Source organism: Silene latifolia, chromosome 9 (assembly GCF_048544455.1).
Source record: "Silene latifolia isolate original U9 population chromosome 9, ASM4854445v1, whole genome shotgun sequence".
Classification (NCBI taxonomy): domain Eukaryota; kingdom Viridiplantae; phylum Streptophyta; class Magnoliopsida; order Caryophyllales; family Caryophyllaceae; genus Silene; species Silene latifolia.
In genome coordinates, this window is record NC_133534.1 from 16,351,896 (window position 1) to 16,378,634 (window position 26,739).

Here is a 26,739-nt window from a genome sequence, read left to right on the forward strand (position 1 = left end):
TTGTTAACACTAAAAGAAGGGTTACAATTGATAAAATCGATATTATAAATATGAAATGGAACAAAATAGAATGATTAAGTATACAATTCGTATGCTATATAACTTGCATTAAATGATAAAAAGTCTAAAAACGTAAATAAATGATTGAAACAAATTTAATATAAAGTAAGAAAGTAACTCGTCTTTCCTTGTATTAGTCATATAGAATTAAAAATTCATCGAAAAACAAATAACACGTGAAGCAGGGAAAACAACTCTTCAAAAACCGTATAGTAAGACGGTTTGAACCGCGAGAAGGTTTATTTTTAAAATTAAAAAAACATTCACATTTTCATAATTAATGATTCTCTTTTTTATTTAAGATCTTTTGACATAACATATTATCAGTTAGTCATATTAATATCATTTTATTTTAAAAAACCGTCTCATATATTGACATCATATCACCCTAAAGTTAGTCATGGTACTAATTAACTACTCTTATGATCTATTTTGAATAACAAACTGAACAACAAAAAAATACCGTATCCAGATACAATTAAGCCACCGCTCCTCACCTACCCTCTTCATTGTATATGTTCCTAACAAAACTCCACTTCCCACCGAGTCTCATCGGCTCCTCACCTACCCTCTTCCTTCTACCTAACAAAAGTCCACCTCAAATCAGTCATCTTCCTCACCGATTCATCTCATCTCCCTCACACCGAGTCATCTCCCTCGCACAGAATTAAGCATATATCATCGTTCCTTAGATTCAAATATAAACCATCAAGTGCTGGGACACCGAGGGGTGGCGGCTGCGACGACGATGAATAGGATCTCGTTTAAGGATAGTGAATTGATTCAAAGATCTTCTAACGCTACTGGGACATCGAGAAACGGCGGGGTTAGTGGGCGTGAGGATCAAGTGTTGCGATGCAGCTCAAACGCGTCGTTTCAAAATCCGAATAGGAGTAAATCCGGTTTGATGCAGATGAAGACCAAGTCCCGACTTATTGATCAGCCGGAGGAAAAACGGTCTGGCCGGGCTGACAACAACCGCTCTGGGATGTTGGGGAGAAGTGCGGAGATAGAGGAGGATGATCTTTTGAGGATGATTTACCTGAGGAGTATAAGAAGAGTAAGATTAATTTTTTTACTTTTGTTCAGTGGATTAGTTTGGTGTTGATTGTTGCTGCATGGGTGTGTAATTAATGCCTGTTGATTTATAAACCATCGAAGAGGTTCAATCGGCATGCTCGCCGACCAGATCTCATCCTTTTCTCCATTATTGAGATGCTTTCCCTCGGCTCTTTCAAAACTGGTGCCATTCTATTGATGAGCATCTCTCCCCCATTCTGTGTTTTACTTGAATTGTTTATAACTAAAAATGCTTATACTGTTGCTTTGCTTGTATGATTGCCACCAAACTGCAATTTCTAGTGGTTTCTTCGGTTGTCACCCATCTTACATTATGCATGTTTAAAAATGCTTATACTGTTGCTTTGCTTGTATGATTGCCACCAAACGGCATGCTTGGTTTCTTCGGTTGTATGATTGCCATCACTGGAATAAAAGAAGATGACGACCCAGTGCAATTTCTTACATTAGGCAGTTCTGACTCTCGGTTTGATTACTTGATACCTGCAGGTCATACCCTTCTTTTATGACATTTTATGGGTCTTCTTTACTCCAGTGATGGTTAGTGTTGCAAAGTCCTTCGACGCTCCTATAAAGATGAGTTTCTTAGGTCCTTCAAAAATAGCTCTGTTTCTTAATATGGAGTTAATCGGTTAGGCCAGTATTGTTAATTTCATTTTGTCTACAGCTTTTGTTCCCTAGAGGAGTTGCTGAACGACCGTTTTCCGTGCTGGGACTGGGTGATATTGTTATTCCTGGTAAGAAAAATAAATCATTATTAATCATATCTTTTAATGTGTGATTTTAGAGTAAAAAGTTTGGTGGTTATTTTTTTTTGTATTATGGGAAAAAGCGAAGATGAAATTTTGCATATAATCAAGCATTTATCTTGCAGGCAAGCAAAGGACGCATTGAAGATAATTAAGTAGAGACTTGGCAGTAAAAAATTCAAAAGTTCAACTTCTTGCTCTGTGTAAGTATTTTTCATCGCTCTCTACTTAGCGTTCTTAATGTTACTTTGCACAATCGTATTTCTTGATTGGAGTTAGTATAATGTTTCGTCTTTATGAAGCATGTATTTTTCATGTGTACATGTGGTGCTTTAACTTGTGTGATAATTTGTAACTGATGGATGAATACATAGAGCATTATAATTCTGATAAAAACATTGTTAATATTAGTATTTTTCATCCGATAAAAGTATACTTAACTTACTGAATGGCATTATAATTCTGATGCATTTTTTTTATTGTTGGCATTATAATTAGCAGAGTGATGCCAGTAGAGTTAACTGATTTTATAATTCTTGATTTTTTTTAATTGGTGTGGCTTATTAAATGTCGTTATAATTCTGTTCAGCAATTCTGATTATTTTAACCTGTTAATCTTTCCCGCTGGCTTTTCCGCCCATCTCATGGTATTCTTCGTATTTTCCGAAAATGAATCTATATAGACACAAATAACATTATACCTCCAGTGGTATAATAGCATCATACAACCAAGTTATAACTTATCGAGCTTATGTGTAATTTTTTTGAGCTTTCTTAAAATTAATTTTTTTTATGTTTAAGTGAGTGAGTTCAGAAATTTTATGGTATAGCTCGATTTCTTTAAAACAAAACTCGAAAACTTTATTATATAGCTCGGGTTGTAGAGCATACAACTGAGTACAACTGGTTGTAGGATCTATTAACTGCTATATAGATTAGTTGAACTATAAAAATTAGAGAATAGCGCGTTACACGAAAACCTGTAGTGTCCATGGTTTTGGGAATTTTTGCAAATAATTACTTTGGGTTTTTTGTTACTTTCAGTAAATTGGTTCCTCTTATAGTAAATTGGTTCCTCTTATATCAGTTCGATTTAATTGTTAAATTTTGAATTTCTTTCTTGTATTTCATTTGGTGGTTGTTCTTGTTACTATGTGTTCTAGTAGCTTACGTTAAACCGATTAAAGTAGAAATAATTATGGTAGACGTGATGTAGGAAGTCATATAAACAATATACAATATTAATACACAAATTTTATTGATTGGTGCCAAATGTAAAAACTAAAAATTATAAATGTATCCTCATTACTTGATTAAAAAGTTGAAAATGTAAAGCTCTTACTATGGTAAATATCATAATTTACAAATTATTAAAAACCTCCTTATAAACCACGTTGGTTGTAGAATGCGAAATCTCCCTGTCTTTGTCAGTAATAAGGATTTTCAATCCCTTTTTACTTGTCAGTCGGGAGAGAGCTACATATAGCTGACCGTGGCTGAACACCGGTCTTGGCAGATACAAACCAACATGAGATAGAGACTGCCCTTGACTCTTATTAATTGTCATTGCAAAACAAACTGACAAAGGGAATTGTCTCCTCTCAAACCTTACTGGGAACTTAGTATTATCGGAAGGGGACAATGTTATCCGAGGGATCAATACCTTGTCGCCAGACATATGACGGTAGCTCCGATAACACGTTCTCCTAGGTGAGTGACTACCAATCTAGTACCGTTACATAGTCCGTTCCTTTGGTCGATGTTTCGAAGGAGCATGACTGTAGCGCCTACCTTCAACCTTAAGACGTGATTTGGAAGACCGGAGCACCTAATAGTGTTCAAAAATTCACTGGAATAAAGGTCATGAACACCTATATTCACCTCGTCTTTGCTAATCGCGTCTGAGCTATGGTATTCTCTTTCAACGTCTTCAATTTGAGACAATACATACTCATTAACCAACTCCACAATTTCATGAGTAGGTGAAAGAATTGCTCTTTCCTGCAAGTAATTTGGATTACCTAAATTTTCTTTCAGTGATGGGTATATACTATCAACAATTGATGCAACAGGGTTAGTTGCTTCATTGATAAGGACGTCGCTAGGCATTTCTAGATCGACTTCCCCATCATTATTAGGATCTTCGACTAATCCATCGCCCACCTTTAGTAGCCACTCTGAAAATTCCCTTATCTCGTCAACATTTGAATTGGATGATCCAACTTGTAGACGCATGTTTTTTGTAAGTTTAAGTACCTACGGAATAGCCAAAAAAAAACATTGTTCATAATATTCAAGAAATAAAAAATTATAAAATAGTTACAACAGTAGAGGATCAAATACGTATATATACCTTGGAGTCATTCCATAGAGGAGAAGAGCTAATTGAAGCGCCAACGACATCTTGCCTACTGCCATTCTGGACAACAGGTAGTACTTGACGAAAATCACCACCGAAGACGACGACTTTTCCACCAAAGGGTTTATCCGGGTCTCCATGCTCTAAATTCCTCATAATATCACGGAGACTCCTATCAAGAGCCTCAAAACAATGCCTATTAGTCATAGGCGCTTCGTTCCATATGATCAGTTTTGTCCTGATTAGGAGCTCCGCCAAATCGGTACCCGGTTTAATCCTATAACATGTTGAATTCTCTGTTATATTAATGGGTATACCAAATCTCGAATGTGCAGTCGTTCCTCCAGGAAGTGGAATCAATGCAATTCCACTTGAAGCTACGGGTAGAACAATTTCTCCTTGGCTTCTTAGTGCTGCACATAAGGTCTTCCAAATGAACGTCTTACCTGTCCCGCCGTAACCATACACAAAGAAAATACCTCACCGGCAATTTAGAATGCTATCCATTATTTCTTCATAAACAGATCTCTGTTCTTCGGTCATATAGGCGGTAAGTCTCATGTGCTTTTCACGCATGGCCTCTCTATCGTACGATAACTCATCCATTATCAACTTGTTCCCTTGTAATGCAGCCATTTCATAATCAGGGAATGGCATGTTTTCAAATCTGCGCAGACTGGTACCATTACTCTGTAATAAGGATTCAATCTCGCATAATGCAAAATTTTGCAGGTCCTCAGGAGTTAGTTCCGGTTCTGTGAATTTGTAATTTATTTAAACGCATTAAATTAAACCACAGAGACAATCATATCACATATTATTACATATAAACACTTTGCAGAAAACTATATCATTTAGTTAAAAAAAGGATATATACCTCGATTTTGTAATAATGTTCGTTGCCTATGGAGGATATCGTCCGAAAGCAGATCCCAAGTCTGAGCCCACACTGTTTCGGGTTTAGATAAACTTGATGGGGCATATTCTGCACTCGCTGACCGAGTCAACATATTGAGCAAGGTCAAAGATATCCACAGCAAGTCAACACCTTGGACAGCCTAGCCGACTCAGCTACGTCGGCCTATCACCTGGGTCCCGGTCAGGCAACCAGCCAGTCGGGGCACATATCCGCGTACTCATATCCAAGACCCCTCGGCCGGCCTACCATGGGTCCATCGGCCGAGGGTAGAACGGTCTTTCCGCCTGCTAGCCACTTGGCCACTACGTGACAAAAGGTGAAAGTCTATAAATACTCCTCAACCCTCATTGAGGAAAGGATCCACAATTTAACCTAAGAATCACTATTCATCTGGTAATATCTTCCTTATCTCTCTACAATATATGCTTAGCCAAGTAACACATAACTTATCTCTTTAAGTTCACTGACTTGGGCGTCGGAGTGAGTACGCTCGGTCCAAAGTCGAGCCCTCAGTTTGTTCGTTGTTTCAGGAGACCGAAAGGGAGATTCAACCAAAGACGTCATTCTACAAGCACGGGTGGTGACAAATAACTGCTCTGGAATTACACCCGGAACAATTGGCGCCGTCTGTGGGGAAAGATACTAGAAGCTAGTCACATTCATTCCCAAACAAAAAAAAGAAACATACAAAAACCCACCCAAAAAGCTAAGAAGATGTCGAAACAACAAGAGGTATTCGTGACTGACGAAACCGAATTCTGCCAAGATGATACCGTCCACAATTCTGGGGTTGCGCAGCCCTCCACCGGCCGAGTAATCCAACCGGAATACGGGATGCCAATAATACCAGATACGCCGCTGCCCGCCGACCAAGTCACCATCATGGGACACGTGGTTGATGCAGCTAAACTAAAGCTACTCCTGGACCTAATTGGTAGTACGCCGACTCACAGTGTCACACCGACAAGAGCGGCGGAACCCGTCCAGGAGACCAGGGCCCAAAATGTGACTCCGAGAAACTTGAACGGAGCACTAGGGGAAGCTGACCCTGCCAAGACGCCGGGGGAACCCAGAGTGCCAGTGGTAGACCTGAGCCCTTCCCGCACTCGAGGGAGGACAGCGTCGCCGCGACACCAACGAGGCCTACCCCAAAGGAGCGAAGGAAGTCCGACTCGCCAGAGTTGGAGAAGAAGCCCGACTCACCAGAGTCGGAGGAGAAGCCCTTCCCGCTACGGGGAGAGGAGCCGGACTAGGAATGCGAGGAGCCGATCGCCGCGCGTCGTTCGACACGTGGTCAGACAGCCCCTCAGTGCCTATATCCTTGAAACCGCCGTGCCAACCAAGCTGAAGTTGCCGGCGCTCACATACAAAGGGGATAGCGACCCCACCGACCATGCCGAGGTTTTTGAGTCATACATGTCGGTGTGGGAACAACCCGACGAAGTTTGGTGCCGAGTCTTCCCAACGACCTTACATGGGATGGCTCAAAGTTGGTACAAGGGGCTGCCCGACGGCTCGGTATACTGTTACGCCGACCTAAGGGACGCCTTTTTAGCACAATACTCTTGCAATAAGAGGAGGGCCGTGGAGACATCGGATCTCCTAACTATTAGACAGGAGGGGGGGCGAGTCTCTACGAAGCTATGTGAAGAGGTTCGATGCCAAGGTTCAGCAGATTCGAGAGATTAATCCCAAGCTGGCGGCCTTCGCGCTGATGAAAGGCCTCCCAAGGGGAGACTTAAAAAACGAGCTCATCAAGTACGGAGGCCTGGGCTTAGACGCCGCCAGGAATATGGCCGACCAAGCCATCAAGGTAGAGGACTATCACAAGACCTGGGTAGGCCACAACGAGGCTGGGCACTCAGAGAAGAAGAGCCACCGGGAGGACAACCCGGATGAAAGACGCCGTGACAATAATAGGTCACGGTCTGACAAGCTTGCCAGGAAACAGAACTCGGCGGACGCCGGGGGGAGTTCGGGACTGTACTACCAAAAGCGGTACAATGATCACACCCCCCTGGTCGTATCGGCCGCCGAGGTCTTCGCCCTGAGCAAAAACGAGGGTCAGAAGTGGGAAAGGCCCCCTAGGCCGAGGAGTGACGGTGACACGAGCCAGTACTGTGAGTACCACGGCCACACCGGCCACTTAACTAACGACTGTCGGCATCTGAAAAATGCCATTAAAGAGCTGATCCGGAAGGGGAGCCTCGGCAAATACGTTGCCGGAGGCCAAAAAACAGATGCCGGCCTGTCAAATAAGAAATCCGTCTTTGAACGGATAGGAGTAATCCATGTTGTCATCGGGGGCAACGAGAACGGTGGGTCCGCTCATGGGCACAAACGGCACCTGAATGAACTATATCAGGCCATCAACTTTGTGCCCAACACAGCAACCCCCGCTTCCAACATCCCCGATATAACCATTGGGAAGAAGGACTACGAGGGAGTCATCGCTCCTCACAGCGACCCACTTGTAGTCCACCTGGACATAGCCAACCACTTGGTGAAGAGGTGCCGATTGACACGGCGCCTACACAAACATTATGTACAGAGAATGCTTTCTCGGCCTCGGTGGCCCGAAGGTCGAAGACTTGAGCCCCCGCACCAACCCGTTGTACGGCTTTTCCGGGGCCTACTGGTACCCCCAGGGTCAATCAGCTGCCGGTGATGTTCGGCGAGGGAAGTGCGGCCAAGAACGTTATGTCTGAGTTCGTGGTCATTGACGGTTCGTCTGCCTACAACGTCCTCATAGGCCGAGTCACTCTGAGTGAGGCCGACGCAGTAATGTCCATCCGGGCCCTGACATTAATGTATGTCTCGGACAGGGGGGAAGCGCATAAGCTCGTCTCAAAGAAAGAGAAGGATGAGGTAGTTAACGTCCAAGTATCTGCCAGAGGGTGCAACATGCAATCCTTCAAAGTGGCGAAGAAATCAGAGAAGGGGAAGAGCCCATCCTTGCAACAGGAGGGCGAACGCATGGATACCTCCGTCGGCATGGTCGAAGGAGCCGAGACTGAAGAGGTGGAAATTGACCCAGGGCGCACCGTAACTATCGGTGTCAACCTGGAACTAAAATTCAGGGCCGCTCTCCTAGACCTGCTGAGGAAGAACAAAGACGTCTTCGCCTACTCAGCGGCCGAGATGCCAGGCGTGAGCCGGGAGGTAATTATTCACAAGCTGAACGTACTCACCACCGCTCGCCCTGTCAAGCAAAGGATGAGGAACTCCTCAGCCGAGAAGGATGAGGCCATCAAAGCCGAGGTAGATAAATTACTAGCGGCGGGCTTTATCATGCCTTGTACTTATCCTGAGTGGTTAGCTAATGTTGTGATGGTGAGGAAGTCATCGGGGGCATGGAGGATGTGCGTAGATTTTACCAATCTTAATAAAGCGTGCCCCAAGGATTGCTATCCCTTGCCTCGAATAGATAGTTTAATTGACGCCACGGCAGGCTACACTATGCTGAGCCTGCTGGACGCCTTCTCGGGGTATCACCACCCCGAGAAATGCGCATTCATCACTGCTAACGGCACATACATGTACAAAATGATGCCGTTTGGTTTGAAGAACGCCGGTGCAACGTACACAAGACTGGTGGACAAAGTGTTCCAAAATAAAAAAGGGCGAAACATTGAGGCTTACGTCGACGATGCTATTGTAAAAAGCAAGTCTGACAGCGAGCACTTGGCCGATTTACACGAGACATTTTGTTCACTAAGGAAATACAAGATGAAGCTCAACCCAATGAAATGCAACTTCGGTGTCCGGGCAGGTAAGTTCCTCGGCGTACTTGTCGGCGCCGCCTGGGGGAATTGATGCCAATCCGGACAAAGTCCGAGCAATCCTAGACTGCCGGAGCCAAGGAATCGAAAAGAGGTTATGATCTTTGACCAGGGAGGATGGCGGCTCTAGCCCGTTTCATCTCTCGGTCATCCGACAAGAGCACCCCATTCTTCAAAGTGTTGAAGGGGAATAAAGACTTGGTGGGGGGGAGGAACAGAGCACGGCTTTCAAGCAATCGAAAGCTCATCTTCGGACTCTCCCAACCCCGTCCGGCCGATCTTTGGGGAGACGCTATACCTATACATAGCGATTACCTCGGCCACGGTCGGTCCGTGATCATCGGGAAGAAGACAAACAGCAACACCCAATCTACTTTGTCAGCCATACGTTGTTGCCCGCCGAGAGAAATTACCCGCTGATTGAAAAAGCAGCCTTTGCTGTCGTCATCGCCGCAAGAAAACTAAAACCCTACTTCGACGCACATCCCGTGACGGTCTTAACCGACCAGCCATTGGAGAAAGCATTGGAAAAATTTGAGCAATCCGGCAGGTTCATCAAATGGGCAGTAGAGCTATCCGGCTTCGGCATTCAATACAAGCCGAGGCCCTCGATAAAGGGGCAGGCACTTGCAGACTTCCTTGCCGAGTGCACTTACCAAGAAGAATCACACCCCGGGGTATGGGAAGTATACACCGACGGGTCCTCCACGGCAAACAGCTCAGGAGCCGGCATCCTTATCATCAGCCCAAACGGGGACGAGTTTGAGTATGCCTTGAAATTTACCTTCTCGGCCTCGAACAACGAATCCGAATACGAGGCGGTGATAACCGGAGTCGAGCTAGCTAGGGCTGCCGGGGCGGAGCACATCATTTTGAAAACAGATTCACTCTTAGTGGCCAATCAAATCAGAGGAGAGTACGAGACTCGGGACGACGGGATGGTAAGATACCTGGAAAGGGTAAAAGCTGACACCTCTAAGTTGAAATCTTTTCAGATACAATGCATTCCAGTGTCCGAGAACAACCGAGCCGACGCTCTCTCAAAGCTTGCCAGCTCGACCATCAAGAATGTCACCGAACCGTCTTTGGTGGACATCAGGAATGCCAAGAGCATCACTGAGGCCGTCGGCATGGTGGGCAACATAGAGACCGAGACAACGTGGATGACTCCGATAATGAAATACAAATTGACAAATGAATTACCGGAGGACCGCAGCCTCTCGCAGAAGATAAAGAGGATCGCAGCAAGGTACTTGGTATTTGAAGGAGAATTATACAGGAGGTTCGTAATAAGGCCACTCTTGAAATATGTCGGCCCAGCCGACGCGGAGCTAATTCTGACAGAAATTCACGAAGGCATCTGCGGCCATCACATGGGGGCAAGAACACTAGCCCACAAAGCTCTCCGAGCCGGCTACTTCTGGCCCACCATGCTTGCGGATTCCAGAGCCAAAACCAAGAAGTGCAACAACTGTCAAATGCATGCTCCGGTGATACATGCACCTTCCAGAGACCTGCAGCCGGTACTTAGTCCCATTCCTTTTGCACAGTGGGGGATGGATCTACTAGGGCCATTTCCAACGGCATCCGGAGGAAGAAAGTACTTGATTGTCGCCGTTGACTACTTCACCAAGTGGGTTGAAGCCGTAGCAGTACCAGCGAAGACGACAACAGCCGTAAGAAAGGTAATCTGGGAAAATGTCATAACTCGTTTTGGGTTACCCCAAGTCATGGTATTTGACCACGACCGAGAATTTTGGAGTGACACAATAATGATCTGGTTGGAAGAACTTGGTATCAAATTTGCATACTCCTCCGTCTGCCACCCACAGAGCAACGGACAGGCGGAGGCAGCCAATAAAACAATCCTCAATGGTTTGAAGAAGACAGTTGAAGACCTAAAGGGAAGATGGGCCGATGAACTACCCGGCGTCCTGTGGTCCCTGCGAACCACGGAGAAAGAAGCAACGGGATACAGTCCATTCCACTTAGTCTACGAGTCCGAAGCGGTCCTGCCAATTGAAGCAACGGTGCCAACATTCAGAACGGCTACCTTTAACCCAGTTGAAAATGAGGAAGGTCTGAAAGCCTCCCTAGACCTGGTCGAAGAAAGCCGAGATACAGCACGCCTCAACTTGGCAGTATACCAAAACCGGATGAGAAGAGTCTACAACCGAAGAGTCCACAAAAGGGACTTAAAAGTAGGAGATCTAGTCCTAAGAAAGTCGACCGCCACCAACAAAGGAAATATTCATGGTAAATTGACGGCCAACTGGGAGGGTCCCTACAAAGTGGTTGAAGAGATGAGGGCGGGCACATACCGGGGTGACGATGGACATGGAGGGTGTGCCTTTGATGAGCCATTGGAACAACGACAACCTAAGAAAGTACTTTGTATAGCGGCGGAGGTGTCCAAACCCATTGTGGGCACCCCAACGCATGATCATATCAAATGAAGAATCACCCGAGTTTTCCATCAAAGTGCTTGTCCCCTCCATAGTTGTTTCGAGGTAGACGCCGACGGTTGCCACCAGGCAGTCACCCCAAGAAAAAGAAACGTATACTCAGTACAGTTGAGACGCAAATATAGCCGCCTCGGCCAACCAAAGGCCCGACAGAGGAAGCGATCAATATGTCTACAGATACGAACGCTGTCGAGCCGTAACCCCGATTGCCCCGGCCAAAGCCGGGAGTGACGGGGACACAACGACCGATACGCTAAAAGAAACGTATACTCAGTACAGTTGAGACGCAAATCTAGCCGCCTCGGCCAACCAAAGGCCCGACAGAGGAAGCGATCAATATGTCTACTGATAACGAACATTTGTCGAGCCGTAACCCCGATTGCCCCGGCCAAAGCCGGGAGTGACGGGGACACAACGACCGATACGCTAGAAGAAACGTATACTCAGTACAGTTGAGACGCAAATCTAGCCGCCTCGGCCAACCAAAGGCCCGACAGAGGAAGCGATCAATATGTCTACAGATACGAACGCTGTCGAGCCGTAACCCCGATTGCCCCGGCCAAAGCCGGGAGTGACGGGGACACAACGACCGATACGCTAGAAGAAACGTATACTCAGTGTAGTTGAGACGCAATTCTAGCCGCCTCGGCCAACCGAAGGCCTGGCAGAGGAAGCGATCAATATGTCTACAGATACGCTAACATGTTCACAGCGGCGGTTGGGAAGCGCAAATCGGACGCCTCGGCTTGACCGAGAGTGAAAGAGGAAGCGACCAACATGCCAACATGTTTAAAAGACGTTAAACACAGTTGAGATATGCATTCTAACTGCCTCGACAAGGCCGAAGGTAAAAACGAAGGCACTCAATTAATAACGCAAGAAGACAAGTGAAGAACTCTGATCAAAACCCCGGCCACGCCGGGGGCAAATAAGGCAAACTCTTATTAAAAATGATAACAGGTTACAAATGAGAAGAATACAGATGACGGCCGTCCCCATAGGGATAAGCCAAAACACAACCTACCAAAGTTTACAAAAAACAAGGAAAAGAAGAGCAAAAGGTTACAGACATATCATTTAAGCGACAAAAGATGGCAGGGAGGAAGGCTTAATAATTGGCCCCCGAACAGCTAAAGCTATCCGAGACGCCGGGTGAGTCTGGTGACGACCGCCCGTCTCCCTATGCCTGTTGCTGCTCGCCAGCGGCGACATCAGCAACATCATTTTTGGTGGGTGGCCCAGAAGGTGACTCGGCAGCTTCAGTTTCAGCTGCCTTTAGCCTCTCAGCCTTCTCTTTGGCCTCCTTCACCTTTGCATCATAGGCCGCCTTGGCCTCAGCTATCTGAGCCGCCTTCGCCACCTCCGCCTTCTCCGTAGCCGCTGTTTCCGCAGCATCGACCATCTCATCCAGAAGCTGGTCAAATTCTTCCCACGGGAAGGAGCCTTCAGGAACGAGCTTCTTGATTGCCTCCCTGGTCGCTTCCTCGGCCTGGTCCCGGAATTGGGCGCACATGTTAGGGATAAGCTCAGTTTGAAGCATCTCAATATCCTTCTCCTTTTGAGCAATGATAGCCCTTGTGCCCCTGTGCGCCTCCGACTGGGCATGGTACAGATCCTTCCACTCTTCCCTCTTGGCAACCACGGCGTCATAAGCGCCCTTATACCTGTCCCGCTCCTCCATCAACTTGGCGGTGGCGGCATCAGCAGCCTCAATTTTGGCCCTCTCGGCCAATAGCAGCTTCTCAGCTTCCTCCTCACGCTTTCGGGCAGCAAGGAGGTCCAGCTTAGCCTTCCCGGCTTCCCCCTTTGCAGCGGAAAGATCAAGCTTAAGCCGTTCGATCAATGGCCCAGTTTGGGCCATGGCCTTTTCTTGCTCCATAATGTGGGAGCCGGCTAGTTGAGTCCACTTCGCCAGCCTCTTGTAGATTCTCGTACCCTCTGCCACAAGCTCGGTGGGGGGAATCTTCTGAAGCAAGGAGTCAGCGGTGGCACTTCTATCACCCGCCTTCTCAGGCTGCTTCTCTAATTGCCGTTCAGTGAGAACGGCGACTGCCGACGGCGGATCTACAAAAAATTTACACAGAGCATCCATGTCAACATTCATTGACACGTCAGAGAGTCTGTCATCAGGAATGTCCAACGAACCAGCTAAGTATGAACCGCAAGTTAGATCCGTACCAGTTTGGACCCTCTTAAATGGAGGGCTGGCTGAGTCATTCTTCTCCCCGGCAACGGTGGAAGCAGACGGTGGCTCTTTTCTCTTCTTTGGAGGAGGAGGGCCCTTCGCAACGGTCACCATCTCCTCGGTAATATCGACAACCTCCACATGCTCCTCCTGGACCGCTGGGGTGGAAGAGGGAGTTGGGATTGTTGCCGTCGCCGACCTGGACGCCGCCTTTGGTTTTCTCTTCGGCACGCCTCCGAGAACCCGTGCTTGAGCCCCCGCCAGATCCAGTGCCTTCAGCTGCGGATCCATGAGGTCAGTGGGCGCCGGTCTGCGATCACGAGCCTGGGCCGTAGGGTGCAAATTGACAACGTTCTTGTCCTTATCAAGCCCTATTCTCCCAAGGATATCCTCAGACAGATCCGGGCCAAAATGATCTGCAAAGGAAACGAAGAGAGAGTTAAGTAGAAAAAACAAATCAAAGTTCAAAAAGACAGGTTCACTAAAAACAGAAATGGGCCTCACACCGACCCCACTCACCCTGTTCCAGGGCCGATATGAGGCCGACATGGCAGAGCAGCTCATCCTGAAGAATGATCTGCGTCGAGGGCATCCATCCCTTCGGCGTCCCCTTCTTCTCAGCCTCAAACAGCGCCATCGCCTGTTTCTCATCCGCACTAAGATAGACCTTGGCGGCATCCATTTTAAGGCGTTTCCGGGAGACCCATTTCTCACGCTCCCCATCGTTCTCACACCGTAAATTGACACGGTGTTGGAAGGACCGGGGCAGCGGATAATCCGCCGGTACCTGGACATACACCCACCGCTCTTTCCAGTCCTTACAGGAAGAAAGCTTATCAACGGAGACGTAACCCGGCTCCGTCTGCACGCTGTACCACCCCACTCGGCCAGAGACTGACGGTTTAAGGTGATGAATCCGACGGAATAAGTTAACCGTAGGGGCCACCCCCTTGAAGAGACAGAGCCACACGAACCCAACTATAGTCCTCATAGCCAACGGATGTAGTTGGGCCACGGCGACGTTCATGGCTTTGATCATGGCCATAACGTATTCGTTCAAAGGAAACCGGAGCCCATACTCCAAGTGTCTAATGTATACGCCTATATGGCCCTTGGGAGGGCAACAGACCGCCTGACCCTCCTCAGGGATAACGATTTTGTACCCCTCACCGAAGAAAAAGTGGCCCTCGAAAAAAGTTTCCCCGGAACAGCTGGCGAACTTGTTGGTCCAAGCACGATCAGGTCCGATCTTAAAGGCGTCGCCGTGATCCAAGACATACGGCCTCCCCACATTAGGACGAATCCTTTCGAAATCGTCACCGTCATCATCAGCATCATCATCCTCATCCTCCCATTCCTCCAAAATTTGTGGATCAACTTCGGGAGAAGGAGACCTAGGACCCCCGGACCTTAACGGGATGGCGGCTAGTACCCCCTCTTCATCAAGACGCGACGGGGAACCCCCCGGTGCAGGGCTACTAGGTCCGGCATCAGCAGAAGACATGGTAACAACAATTACTTAACAAAATAAGAGATTGAGAAAAATTTGTTTGTTTACCTTGAAGAAAAGCACTAGCCGAAGTAACGACTCTGAAGATCAGAAGAGAAAGAAGCCCTTGAAAGTTTAGAGAGAAGAAAATTTTAGAGGAAATGAAATTGGTGGCCAATTTCAGGGACTAACTGCCCTATTTATAGGGGAAAGCCCATGAAGAAGGACCAATCAGGGCACAGCCCACGAAACGTCAGCCAATCAGCGAACAGACACGTGTCAGACATGCAACCACGGAATGTCAATCGTTGCAACAGTTAAACGTCAATCAACGCAACAGTGACCAAGCGTGTAACACCCCCATACTACAAGTGCCTTACCAGGACCACTCAGGTATGAAGACATTACCATCTCGGTTACCCGAGGCAATGATAATCAAACAACAATAAAGAAACAACGTTTATTATAAATAGTTTAGCGAAATGATACAATCCTCGAAACCAAACTGAAAGTACGATACATTATTCCAAACTGTCTATTCTAACTGAAACGTAAATAAACTAAAGGCTACAGCGGAAGACTCCTATCATCATGTCGTGGCATCCCAGCTATCCCAGTACTCATCTCAATACCTGCTCAATATCTGCTCACCATCCCCGAATGGATCACCGCAGGTTTACAAAACAACACCGGGGTCAGTACTAATCACACAATCAATATAGATAACAATAATAAGATAAACAGACAATTTGAACTGTCACACACACACACACACCACCAACCAATTCCCATCATCTCAATATCGATCGTCCTTTGGACCTACCCCCGATGGGGGACTGCAGCCGTTCCCACCTAATCCCCGCTCATCATACCGAGCGATAACCCTGTCCATTAATGTGCACATCCCCTCCCGTGGCGGGTTCCACGGAGGGCGAAACTAGGGCGTGAAGCCACTCCCGCAAGTGACTCCACTCAGCCGAGAACGCATCTCGAGAACCAGAGACAACAATCACAATCACAACCGTCACAACACAATTACGATATTAATCAATAATCACAATCAACCACCGTCACAACACAATTACGATATTAAACAATCAATCTCAACACATCAACAATCATCCCATTATGGGACTAATACTGAGTAGGAAATCCTACCTGGAAAGTACAACAGTCAGACGGTATCAACAGCTGTATCAAAAAGCCTCTTCTACGAACCCTCCTCCTATCATATAACACATAAAGGCTACACATCACATACTACACATAAAAATCCCCAATCCCTAAATTAGGGTTTAACCAAATCAAGGGAAAAACAATAAAAAGGGTACGTAGATCTTACCCTCGACGCAAGGAATCCAACGATATACACAACGACAAGAACTGACCGTCTGAACTCCGGGGATTGCTAAGAATGCGATTAGGAAGATGAACTTGTTGCTTTCTCTCTTAAACAGGTTTTAGGTTTTGTAAAAGTGATTTAAAACAATGACGACGATACTTAAATACCTAAATCGCATAATTAACAAAACCCGAGAAAAACCCCCGTAAAACCGGACACTCGATCGAGTACCCAAGGCTACTCGATCGAGTACCCCCCTACTCGATCGAGTACCCCACTACTCGATCGAGTACCCAACAGGTCAGAAACTATTTTATTTCGCGACTTGCCCTTACTCGACAGAGTAAGGGCTACTCGATAGAGTACCCCAAGACATATAAATACGGAGTATTACAGTCTTCCCTCCTTAAAAAGTACTTCGTCCCCGAAGTTCAAACCACTACTAAACCAAGGTACTCCCACAACATTCCCGACTCAACAATCAAACAAAATTCAACATAAAACATGATACTACCCTAACTCATCCCGATAAACATACCGACACAACATATAAACGGGGTATAAAACTCTTAAAAACTGCTCGCGATCATCTCCTACCCCCCTAAAAGAAACAAGGTTACGTCCCCGTAACCATACATACCTGATCAAAAAGGAAAGGGTAACGCTCTTTCATGATATCCTCTGCCTCCCATGTAGCTTCCTCAGTCTCGTGGTTAGACCAAAGGATCTTAAGCAAAACTGTCTCACCACTAGAATCTGCTTAGGTACCTCAAGATATGATAAGGACTCATCTAGCTCTAAACTCTCTGCCTCCAACACATGTGACGGGTCACTCACATACTTCCGCAGCTGCGATACATGAAACACATTATGCACTCTCTCTAACGCAGCCGGTAAAGCCAGACGATAAGCAACTTCCCCAACTCGCTCTAAGATCTCATAAGGCCCTATAAACTTATGACTTAGCTTGCCTTTCTTCCCAAATCTCATAACTCCACGCATCAGAGACACTTTCAGAAGAACCTTGTCCCAAACTTGAAACTCTATGTCCCGACGATGTAGATCTGCATAACTCTTTTGTCGATCCTGGGCTGCTCTCATCCGTTCCCTGATCATCTTAATCTGTTCCACCATCTCATGCACCATCTCGGTCCTAAAACCCTTTGCCTCAAAGACTTTGTCGTCCCAACAGATTGGACTCCTACATCTCCTCCCGTACAAAGCCTCAAACGGTGCCATACCAATACTGGTGTGGTAGCTGTTGTTGTAAGAAAACTCTATCAAGTCCAACCTCTGCTCCCAGCTACCACCAAAATCCATCACACAAGCTCGCAACATATCCTCAAGAGTTTTGATTGTTCTCTCTGTCTGCCCGTCTGTCGCAGGATGAAAAGCTGTACTCATCTTCAAAGTTGTTCCCAACGATTCCTGCAACTCTTTCCAAAACCTCGATATAAACCTCGCATCTCTGTCAGACACTATGTCCTTAGGGACTCCATGTAACTTAAGCACTTTCTTTCGATAGGCCATAGCCAATTGTGCCTTAGTCCATGTATCTTTCATTGGAACAAAGTGAGCTGACTTGGTCAGACGATCCACTATCACCCAAATCATGTTGTTACCTTGTTGACTCTTTGGCAAACCCACAATGAAATCCATGGAAATGGATTCCCACTTCCACTCAGGCACCTCTAAAGACTGAATCTTACCTTGTGGTCGTCTCTCTTCCCCTTTAACTCTCTGGCATATCAAACAACGGGACACAAACTCGGTTGTCTCTTTCTTCATCCCAGGCCACCAAAACGTTTTCTTCAAATCCTTGTATAGCTTGTCTCCACCTGAATGAACTGAATATGGTGTGCAACGCGCCTCTGTCATGATCGTCTTTTTCAACTCCTCATCATTAGGAACACACCACCTACCATCAAACCTCAAACTACCATCTGTATGAATAGAAAACCGGGACACTGTCCCTTTCTCTACTCCAGCTCTCCACTCAACTATCTTAGGATCCAAAGCCTGTTTACCTCGAATATCATCATAAAACTCAAGTTGTCTTTGTCATATCACCCATGGCATCTCCTTTTCGCATCATATGTATCCCAAAGCTCGCTACCTCATCCCTCAACCTCATCAAAGATAGAGCTGTACACAAGGAATGTACACTCTTCCTACTCAAAGCATCAAAGCAACAACATTGGCCTTCCCTTCATGGTAGATGATTTCCATGTCGTAATCGCCAATCAGCTCCATCCACCTTCTCTGTCTCATGTTCAACTCCTTCTGCGTGAAGATGTACTTAAGACTCTTGTGATCAGAAAATACCTTAAAGATTGCTCCATAAAGGTAATGTCTCCAAATCTTGAGATCAAACACCACTGCACCCAACTCCAGATCATGAGTAGGGTAGTTCTCCTCATAAGGCTTCAACTGCCTAGAAGCATAGGCAATCACTTTACCATTCTGCATTAACACACATCCCAGCCCATTCTTCGAGGCATCTGTATAAACCTCGAAATTCTCGCTCCCTTCAGCAATGCTAGGGGGAGCGTGGTCAAACGCTCCTTTAATGTTCGGAACGCCGTCTCACAACTCTCATACCAACGAAACCTGTTCTCTTTCCTCATCAACGCTGTCATCGGTCTAGCTATCTTGGAGAAATCTTTCACGAACCGTCTGTAGTATCCAGCTAAACCCAAGAAACTCCTAACCTCAGCAACATTCTTTGGTGCTTCCCACTTTGTCACCGCCTCAATCTTCGCCGGATCCTGACTACCCCATCTTTAGAGATCACATGCCCCAGAAAAGCAACTTTCTCTAACCAGAACTCACACTTGGACAGCTTAGCATACAACTCATGCTCCCTCAAAGTCTGCAACACGATCCTCAAATGCTCCTCATGCTCCTCCTTAGTCTTAGAGTAGACTAAGATATCATCGATGAACACCACTACAAACTGGTCCAAGAACTGTCTGAAGATTCTATTCATTAAATCCATAAACACTGCCGGCGCATTAGACAACCCAAACGGCATCACCACATACTCGTAATGGCCATACCTTGACGTGAAAGCTGTCTTTGGTATGTCCACCTCTCTAATCCTCACCTGATGGTACCCCGACCTCAAATCAATCTTATAAAAGACTGTTGCACCGCTCAACTGATCAAACAGGTCATCTATCCTTGGCAAAGGGTACTTGTTCTTTATCGTCACACGGTTCAGCTCCCTATAATCTATGCATAACCTCAAACTCCCATCTTTCTTCTTTACGAAAAGAACTGGTGCTCCCCAAGGCGATACACTTGGTCTAATGTATCCCTTCTCTATCAAATCATCCAACTGCTTCCTAAGTTCCTCCATCTCCTTAGGACCCATACGGTACGGTGCCTTAGAGATTGGCCCCGTCCCTGGCTTCAACTCAACGGTGAAGTCTATCTCCCTCTTCGGTGGCAACCCCGGAATCTCCTCTGGAAAGACATCTGCAAACTCCCCCACCACTGGTATCTCATCCACTGCCGGGCTCTCTATCCGGTCATCTCTCACATGGCACAGGATTAAAGGACATCCCTTCCTCAGATAGGACTTCAAGGTAACAGCTGTAATCAACTTAACTTTGGGTTTGACTAGAAACCCACGGTAAGACACACTAACACCCTTTGGACCTCTTAAGGACACTTTCTTTTGATGACAGTCTATCTTAGCTTTATACTTTCCTAACCAATCCATCCCAATTATCATCTCAAAACCGTTAAAAGGAAATTCTAGCAAGTCTACAGGGAAATCAACTTGCCCAACTATCAAAGATACATCTCTAAACAACCTCCCACACGATACAGACTCACCCGAAGGTATGAAAACTTGCTCACTAACAGGTTCATATACTCTCAAACCCAACTGTTTAACATGACTCGAAGACACAAACGACTGAGAAGCCCCCGAATCGAACAAAACAAAGGTAGGAATACCATTAACAAGGAATGTACCGGTGATAACGTGCGCATCTTCCTCAACTGCTTTCTTCTCCATCATGAATAACTTGCCACTGGTCTTCTGCCCACCTCCCTGGACAGTACTGGCTGATGCGGTCGGCTTAGCACCCGACCCTTGATTGTTGTTGTTGTTCGTCGGTGTTTTCTGATAAGAATTACCGCCGTTGCGGTTGCCTCCACTCTGGTAACTCGATTTCCCGGTTTGGCCATGATCCAGCCCGGTCTGTTGCTCGCGAAGCTGTGCGGAGTCTCGAAAGATCCGGTGCACTCGTGCACTCATGTCTCTTGTGGCCTACACCACCACAACCAAAGCAGGTCACTCCCCAACTATTACTCACACTCCCACGGCCACGCCCAAAGGAAGCCCCAGTACTAAACCCAGACCCAGAAGAAAATCCTTTAGACTGATTGTGGTTGCCTTTCTTGTAGTTAGATTGGCTACCACCCTCGCTCTCAGACTTTCTCTTCTCACCACCAGACCTCTCCTGAGCCATCTCCACCAACCTCTCTGCTCTCCCAGCCCTCTCATAGGCTTCCTTAACATCGGTAAGGATCCCCACGGGTAACTTATCCATAATCTTGGTAGTCAACCCTCTCTCAAACCTCAATGCCAGGTTCTCCTCACTCAAACCCATATCCTCAAAGATACTGGACTTCTCATTGGTATGTCGTAGTACTCGGCTCACCGACATCTCAGCGGTCATCTTAAACTTATCAAACTCTTCCCTCAACTTACTCCTCACATGCTCCGGTACGAACTCCTTCCTCACAGCCCTACGAAACTCCTCCCAAGGTATAACAGGTAAGCCTTGGTTGGTATATATTTCCTTAGCACTCACCTTCACTGAATCCCACCACTTGCCTGCTGCCTCCCTCAGATAGAACGCAGCCTGTTCCACCCTCATCTCATCAGGACAGTGAACCAGGTCCAAGATGTTCTCCATCTCTCTCAGCCAACTATCAAGCAGATTAGGCTCCCCAACTCCCTTGTACTCTTTCGGGTGAAACCTCGCAATATAGAGGCTGATTTTAGAATGATCAACCTCCTTTTCCTTACCCTTATCCTTATCCTCATTCACTCTCTTCAGGGTCTCAGTAAGAGCATCCTGGTGCTCTAACATCTTAACGATGTCATCCGTGGTCATAAGCTCAGCTCTCGCATACAAAGCAGTTCTCTTGGGCGGCATCTTGAAGCTATATAAGAAAGGGTAAACATAAACACACGTACTAAACCTCAAAACACGAAAACACGCTGCCCGAAACCCACTCGATCGAGTTCCCAAACACACTCGATCGAGTAACGGGCTACTCGATCGAGTGCCCCACGAACTCGATCGAGTACCCAAACCCGAACCCAAACAGACCTTCGATCTCTTACCTACTCGATCGAGTATCTAGGCTACTCGATCGAGTGACCCCCTACTCGATCGAGTACCCCTAGTTACTCGATCGAGTGCCCCAAAACTCGATTCTGGACTCAAAATCGCCAAAAACCCACCCGATCGAGTCAGTCTCACTCGATCGAGTAACACTAATTCGTAGAAGCTACCCGCATGTTACGTCATATGCTAACATGCTAAACTTTATAAGTCATATTATATCATAATAAGCATACTACGCATCTTTTCTACTATCCGCGAAATCATTTCATCATATTATTAAATGCCACATTGTAAATCATCCAACATGTTATCATCTCATCAACAAGTTTCCTCATATCACCATTTTCTTTCACATGCTCAACTTTCTACTTCAACATCCAACAATTAACACATTCCATCACATTCGTAAACAAGTTAACCAAACACACATACGACTCGACAAACACTTCCCCCATGTGACCGGTTCAAAGTTGTAGGGCGACCCCTGCGACTTTAGGACGTCTCCCAAGCCTTTGCACTAGCTCCTACAACTTTTACCCCGGGTTCATTTTAATTGACTCCATATGTTCATTAAGTTCATTGGTTACAGGTTTCAGGAACCTGGCTCTGATACCATTTGTAACACCCCCATACTCCAAGTGTCTTACCAGGACCACTCAGGTATGAAGACATTACCATCTCGGTTACCCGAGGCAATGATAATCAAACAACAATAAAGAAACAACGTTTATTATAAATAGTTTAGCGAAATGATACAATCCTCGAAACCAAACTGAAAGTACGATACATTATTCCAAACTGTCTATTCTAACTGAAACGTAAATAAACTAAAGGCTACAGCGGAAGACTCCTATCATCATGTCGTGGCATCCCAGCTATCCCAGTACTCATCTCAATACCTGCTCAATATCTGCTCACCATCCCCGAATGGATCACCGCAGTTTACAAAACAACACCGGGTCCGACTAATCACACAATCAATATAGATAACAATAATAAGATAAAGCAGACAAATTTGAACTGTCACACACACACACACACACACCACCAACCAATTCCCATCATCTCAATACCGACCGTCCTTTGGACCGGACCACCCGATGGGGGACCGCAGCCGTTCCCACCTAAGCCCCGCTCATCATACCGAGCGATAACCCTGTCCATTAATGTGCACATCCCCTCCCGTGGCGGGTTCCACGGAGGGCGAAACTAGGGCGTGAAGCCACTCCCGCAAGTGACTCCACTCAGCCGAGAACGCATCTCGAGAACCAGAGACAACAATCACAATCACAACCGTCACAACACAATTACGATATTAATCAATAATCACAATCAACCACCGTCACAACACAATTACGATATTAAACAATCAATCTCAACACATCAACAATCATCCCATTATGGGACTAATACTGAGTAGGAAATCCGACCTGGAAAGCACAACAGTCAGACGGTATCAACAGCTGTATCAAAAAGCCTCTTCTACGAACCCTCCTCCTATCATATAACACATAAAGGCTACACATCACATACTACACATAAAAACCCCCAATCCCTAAATTAGGGTTTAACCAAATCAAGGGAAAAACAATAAAAAGGGTACATAGATCTTACCCTCGACGCAAGGAATCCAACGATATACACAACGACAAGAACTGACCGTCTGAACTCCGGGGATTGCTAAGAATGCGATTAGGAAGATGAACTTGTTGCTTTCTCTCTTAAACAGGTTTTAGGTTTTGTAAAAGTGATTTAAAACAATGACGACGATACTTAAATACCTAAATCGCATAATTAACAAAACCCGAGAAAAACCCCCGTAAAACCGGACACTCGATCGAGTACCCAAGGCTACTCGATCGAGTACCCCCCTACTCGATCGAGTGCCCCAGCTACTCGATCGAGTACCCAACAGGTCAGAAACTATTTTATTTCGCGACTTGCCCTTACTCGACAGAGTAAGGGCTACTCGATAGAGTACCCCAAGACATATAAATACGGAGTATTACAAAGCGTCTTCAACACGCCCCTTCATATCTCTTTGCCTATTCGTCTTCCACAACAAATTCCCAAGTATCTGTTCTCCGCCGGCCACATGATCAACCAAGCTAGGTAGCACCGGCCAGGGGCAATCAAAAACAACCGGCACTCTCAACCCTGGTCTCGGCCAGCGTCACTTTCTTTTCCACATCGGATGCCCTTTACACATCCATGTGGAGGGGGGATATGGTACGGCCTAAGCAGAACCAAGCCGAGGTAGAAGAAGTCGAGAAAGAATTTTTTTACTTGCGCAGAATATACGCTCAACACACATCGGAGCCCATACCACGGCATAGACTACGCTGGGGGCAAATTGATGGGGCATATTCTGCACCCGCTGACCGAGTCAACATATTGAGCAAGGTCAAAGATATCCACAGCAAGTCAACACCTTGGACAGCCTAGCCGACTCAGCTACGTCGGCCTATCACCTGGGTCCCGGTCAGGCAACCAGCCAGCCGGGGCACATATCCGCGTACTCATATCCAAGACCCCTCGGCCGGCCTGCCATGGGTCCATCGGCCGAGGGTAGAACGGTCTTTCCGCCTGCTAGCCACTTGGCCACTACGTGACAAAAGGTGAAAGTCTATAAATACTCCTCAACCCTCATTGAGGAAAGGATCCACAATTTAACCTAAGAATCACTATTCATCTGGTAATATCTTCCTTATCTCTCTACAATATATGCTTAGCCAAGTAACACATAACTTATCTCTTTAAGTTCACTGACTTGGGCGTCGGAGTGAGTACGCTCGGTCCAAAGCCGAGCCCTCAGTTTGTTCGTTGTTTCAGGAGACCGAAAGGGAGATTCAACCAAAGACGTCATTCTACAAGCACGGGTGGTGACAAATAACTGCTCTGGAATTACACCCGGAACAAAACTGTTGGACGTCAATAATATGACAAACAACTTTCTGAGATAAAACCCAGAACCCAGTAACTCGCTTCTTTTATTGCTTCAACATATTCTTTATCATCACCTAGAAGCCCTCGAGCGTAGCACGCTTCTTTAAAAGTAGGATGTACAAAATCATTGAAAGTCCGTATGTCCTCGTAGGTTTTAGGTCCCTTGACATAATTCAAAAGAATTCTCATATAATAAAGTTCCCCGCAAGATGGAGAGATATGATGTATTCTGACAATACAAAACCCACGCTCTCTTTGAGTCCACTTTTTAGTATTTTTGTTCCACACAAACTTCGTGGGGAACTCACTATACAATAAATCCTTTGCTTCTTTAAATTTGTCATTGCACTTCATCCATTCAAGAAACTGACTCTTTTGTACCTTGGGTCTGTTGATGACGTCGTCTATTGGGTCGTCATCATTGAATACTACCGGTTGCTCACCTGGCAGGTGGAACATCAGTCGTTGGACGGGTGGAGTTCTAAAATGTATTACGAACCCATATAATCTCCATACAGACTCGCATGCCGACACATAACGACAATCCATATACTGCTGAATTTCATCAACTACGCCAGGATTCTGTTCATTAAAACGCTGGTAGGATGTGTGGACTGTGACGCGATCATATCCCTTGTTGATGTATTTGAATAAGTACTTGATGGAATTTGATTGGTTGCACCACTCCATGTTGATGTGGGCTCGGTACTTTAAAAGCAGCTTCGCATTGTATGGGACGACATATCTATTGTCAAGCTTGTGTCCCTTTTTAACGACTGAAACACCGGTGTCTCTCCTCCTATAGATAGGATACCCATCACGATCAGAAGTTGTTCTTTCACAAAAGTCCTTTGGAAAGTTTTTAGAGCATATGGATCCAACATTACATGGCGAATTAGGATATTCCAACCCACATGGACCATGCATCATGTACTCCGACACTGTATTATAAAGAGCTGGATCATCCTTTGGATCCGGCAGTTCAGCACATATAATTTTGTCAACTTCCTCAGCTTGATGGAACTTGTCGTCGCGGTGTAAAAAAAGTAATATATGAGCGTGAGGTAGACCTCGTTTTTGGAATTCAATAGTGTAGACTGCTGCAAATTGAACGGAGCAAAAAGTAATAAGTTTCGGTAATATAATATTACTATAATGCATAATTACAAATAGTTGGTAATAAAAAAAAGTTTTTGGCATATTACCTCCCCTTGTGCGTCCAAATATGTGTCGCTCTTTCAAGTCTTTCATAAGCTCATCTAGCTTGATCTTGAAAACTCGACATAGAATATCGGGTCTATCCTCAGGCCTAATTCCTCTTTTTTTAACAAACACTACTACAGATACAGGCTATAACAACGGTCAAAAACCGTTGTTATATAAAAAAGCGGACGTTGTTAAAGCGTCCGTTGTAGAAGGTTTTAACAACGGTTGGTTTACTTAACAAAACCGTTGTAAAAAAATATTAACAACGGTTTTATGTATAAAAACCCGTTGTGGAAAGTGTGACTCAATTTTGGGGGGAAAGTTATAACAACGGGTTGTAATATACAAAACCGTTGTTATAACTAAAGACAACGGGTTGTTTCTCAATAACCGTTGTTGTTTGTTCTTAAAAAATAATAAAAAATTAAATTAAATATTACTAGATGCATGCATAATTACGGCCTGTTAGAATTCCGATGCATGCATTATTACTGACATCACTGTACATATGAACGGATAATATGGAATGAGAAGGGTTAGTAATAGGATTTGAAGCAGCATTATTGAGAGATATGATGATGATTATTATGGCACAACTTCCTAACATATATATTAATTAAAAAGCAATTAACTCAACCCACACATTGCTTAGTATAAATACATTGCATATCTCAACTAACATTTCCATTATCTCATATATTCATCTCCAAACTCTAACTGTTAAAACAAACTCTACTTAATCTTTCAAATCAAACTCAAAAACTCTAAGAAAATGAATGATTTCA

General features: G+C 45.6%; 1 pseudogene; it reads right to left on the bottom strand.

The window, feature by feature from the left end:
- Positions 1-3,249: 3,249 nt before the first annotated feature.
- Positions 3,250-26,739, bottom strand: part of LOC141600632 (uncharacterized) — a 28,469-nt pseudogene continuing 4,979 nt past the window's right edge.